We start from the raw sequence: 4,623 nt of genomic DNA, 5'->3' as shown, positions 1-4,623 counted from the left end.
ATATATACATATAAAGTGGAATATTGATTCAGCCTTTAAAAAAATATTATTCTGCCATTTGCAACAATATGGATGAACCTTGAATATATTATACAAGAGAAATAAGCTAATCACAAAAGACAAATATTTTATGATTCTACCTCTATGAAGTAATTAAAGTAGTCAAACTAATAGAAAAAGAAAGTAGAATGGTTATTCTCCAGAAGGAGGGAGAAATGGGAAGTTTCTGTTCAATGGGTCTAGAGATTGGTTGTATAAGATAAAAACATTCTGGATATCTGTTGTATAACAACATTGTACTTATAATTAACAATACTGTACTGTACACTTAAAAAAATGTTAAGATGGTAAATTTCATGTTATGTGTTTTTTTTAACCACAATAAAATCAAAAAAGAAAATAAGGCGCAAAGACAATACGTATGGAAGACAGAAAACAGAAACAGTGAGCTATTGAGTCCATGTGGGTGTGTTCTGTCATCTTGTTCACTGGTGTACTCCCAAGGCTCGGTAAAGAAATATTGCAGTGGTTTGGCCAAAGGAAAGTTAAGATCTTGTCTATACTTAGGGGAGAAAGGAGGAAAGAAGAATCAGAACCCAAAACATATGCAAAAAATTATCCATAATTGGAAAAATAACATACTCAAAATATTCTTGAGGAAAAAAAAAAAAATTGAAACACTAAATAGGTCCTGACAAGCATTTGAATGAACATGATAAAAGAGTTAGAAACTCCCAGTTTCAGTAAGATAAAACACAAACATATCTTGAAATTTATTGTCATAAGGTGTTCGAATGTTGATATTGAATAAGATATAGTAAAACTATTATCAATATAATAAAAATGTAAGCCATCAAATATGACAAATAGTAATGTAAAACCTTATTGGCAAGGAGAAAAACGAGAAAATGTATGGGAAGCTTCTGAACTAACACTGTAATTGCCCTTAGTGTGTGGAAGATTATCCCCCATTTATCTATAGCTTCAAGTTTTAAAGAATAAATTAAAAAGAAACAAGGCCCGACTATCAGGCAAAGTACAGAGTTTAAATTGAGACACCAGCTTAAACTTGGAGCCTGAGGATTGTGCTCCCAAGAGACTTGATAGAAACTCTGTTCTCTGGCATATTGGCATGGTGGATTGGGGAAATCAAAACTTTAGACCTGTACTTGCCATAGGTTTAGGATTCAAATTTATCCTTTTCACTTGGTCCAACATCTCAGATGAAAAATTAACAACAAAAATTTGATCTTTAGCTGACGATGCCATTCAAGTGCCCGGCAAAACAAGTGCAAAACCATTCTGGAAGGTACTCATATATGTTTCTTAAAAATATATACACTTTTTAAAAAGCTCCCTCAAAGGGAAGCTCACAAACAGACATAAATATGTACATAAATAAATGCATGTATGAAAGTATATAAATGATATGCTAGCAAAAGATTCCAAAAGGAGAGTAACGGAACTTGAGGTTTCATAACAGCAATGACTTTATGTATCATATAAATGAAAAATCATAGGTACGTATCTCCAGCTTGACTTCTGTGAGTTTTTATATACATATGAGAATGATCATATATAGTCATAATATGTGACAAAATTTATAAATATATATGTGTATATGTATGTATATACATATACATACATACATACATACATACATACATACATACATATACATATATATGTATATACAGCTCAACATCTTCAGTTGGCTATCTAATGGCCATCTTGAACTTAGTATGTCCAAAATTCTCTTCAAAATACTCTGATAGTTCCTGTCTCATTCAGGACAAAAATCTAGTCTTCCTGTAGTCATGAAGCTTTATATAATTTTACCCCTCCTTGGAAAATTCCTGACCTCATCTTCTACTGTTTTCTTTTTACTCATTTGACTTCGACTATATTGGTTTCCTTGATGTTCCTTGAGTATGCAAACTGTGCTCCTCCCTCGGGACATTTATCATCCTATCCTCTTTGTGCAGAGTGCTGTTCCCTCCATTTCTTTATTTTACTCATCTCTGATCTAATTTCTCCACTTTTGAGAATTCCGTGAAAACTATTTTAAGTTGTACTTCTTTCTATCTCTTTATGCTGATATATTTTTCTTTAGTCAATTTATAATGTCCTAACATTTTATATGTATATATATGAACTCCTAAGGACACTGTCAGATATTGGAAATATTTGAGGGAAGCATTGGATAGTTGATATATTTCAGAGGCCATACAAACTGCTAATTTGAGGAAGATTAGTTTTAATGTTCGATCAATTACATTCTTTTTGGAGTGTCATATCTTTATAAAACTGGGTTTTCAGTAGAGGTGACGATGATAAAAAAGTAAGTACCATGAAAAAATTAATATGGAATAATAAATGAGGGTGGCAGGTGCCAATATAATTCCAAAGTCTGAGAAGTACCCCACAGCTGCACACTTCCCATTAAAATTAATTATGGTCATTAAAAAGTGGAATAAAATATAATTTTTTAATGTGTGTTTATTATTGTTTTAAATAACATTTTACGATATAAGTAAGTTGTTAAGACCTAAATACTTAATAAATGGAACTGTTAGGTATTTCTTTTGGCTTAGGCATGCTGCAAAAAATTACTGAGAAACTTGGTGCTATGAACCAAGACAGTTTGGGAACCTGTGCCCTAAAGTATTAAGTTTATGTAGGAGGGGACTTTGTCTCTTGTGGGATTTTCCCAAGGTACCTGAAGGAGAATTGACATAAAATAGCACTGCAGCGTTACTCAGAGGTAGCTTTGAAAGGCAGTGGTAAAGGGACATCTTCCTAGTGGGAAGAACTTTAGATATTTCTGGTGGTCCACTTTATGTGAAAGAGGCCCATATTGGTACTGATTTATAGTGGCTATAGTTTGAATGACTGATAAAATAAGATTACAAGAGTGATAACTAAGTAATCCAGGTGAGAAGTATTTGATTGGACCTCTCATAGGCGCCACAGGGTGTGAAGATATATCAGTTTCTCACTAAATGCCAACCAGAGGCCATTCACTAAAAGGAGGCTCTCTTTAAACATGTAGACAGGATGGCCTGTCCTAGGGTGTCAGTCAGCCTCTTGCCCTAATACCCTTGAACAAAATATTATGCACCAAAAGCCCACAGAGATAGGGATTGAAACTACATATTGGCTCAGCAACATGGACTTCCTCTCACCAAAATTATTCTGGCTTTTTCTCCTTGTTAAGTTTTCAACCTTTCAACATCAGAGGGCAATCTTGAACTTCCAACAAGGCACCATCCACTGGTGGCAAATGAATTACAGTGGGCCCCTTTTCCCATGGAGGGGACTGGTGATTGACACATTTTATACAAATCGGTTTTCTGGTTTTCTTCCCTTTGGGTAATGCTTCTGCCAGAACAACCATTCAAGGACACTAAGAGTGTCTTACCTATCAGCATGATATTTCGTACAACGTCACTTGTGATCATATGATTTATATTATGCAAATGAAATGCAATACCGGACTCTCCCATAAAATTATCTGGGATTTTTATGAGGCTCGGTAGATCTGGCTTTCATCACCCAGTAGCAGCTTTCATAGAATGAATAAATAGTCTGTTGAATTTAGTTTTGGTACCAGCTGTTGAATTTAGTTTTGGTACCATGGAGTAGTTTCCTACTGAATATGCCATACGCCATAAACTTGTGGCCAACCTGTGATGGCATCATCTCATATCCAAAATTTGTTGTTCTGGGGATGGAGGCATAGAGATGGAAGTGGCCCCTCATTATTTTACTAAGTTACCCACTGGATGTTAGATGTCCTACTACTGCAAACAGGATGATTCCTATCAGAGAAGAATATCATGTATCAGATGAATTGGAAGCTGAGGCTTTCCTCTGGCCAATTTGAGTATGTTGCTTAACTGAAAGGCTGAGAAACAGGATCGTGATGACAGTCAGAGATAGTGATTCTAATGATCAGTGGGGACATTGGATTTCATCTATACAATTGAGACAAGAAGGAAATAGAACCCAGGTTATTTACCAAGGCACTCACTTAGAGCTCTCTTGCCTAATATTCTGATCAGTGGAAAGCTACAGTAACTTCATAAAGATAAGACCATGACAGATTCAGGTCCTGGAAAAATGATGGTTTAGTTTATTCCAGCAGAGAAAGGACACCATCCAGTTAAGATGATGGCTACGGCTAAGGAAGCATGGAATATGTGGCGGAAGACAAAAACTGCAATTATCCACTTGGACCTGTGACCAAGTATAGAAGCAGGGACTGTAGCAGTAATGTTTTATATGTCTATCTCTGTCTGTCTGTCTGTCTTTCTATGATTTCGTTATTTTTTCTTTTTCTCCTCATTCTCTCTTGACCTTATGAGAAGAAATAATAAATGTGAACTGGCATTAGGAAAAAGATAAAGAAAATATTTTACAGGGCAAAAACATGTGGATCGTATTGGATGCCTTCAATTTTATCTTTCAGCTATTCACCATTTGACCTCTTGCTTATTTCTTTGGGAATGAAGGGTATTTGGACATCTTTGTATGACCCCTGATTCTAGCTTCTGGTTGGGTTAGGCTAATGGTATGCCCTAGCAGGAGACTGAGGGCAGGTGATAAGTAAGATCCTGCCTC

Source organism: Pteropus alecto, unplaced genomic scaffold, assembly GCF_000325575.1.
Source record: "Pteropus alecto unplaced genomic scaffold, ASM32557v1 scaffold73, whole genome shotgun sequence".
In the NCBI taxonomy this organism is placed as follows: domain Eukaryota; kingdom Metazoa; phylum Chordata; class Mammalia; order Chiroptera; family Pteropodidae; genus Pteropus; species Pteropus alecto.
This window is presented reverse-complemented; position numbering follows the sequence as displayed.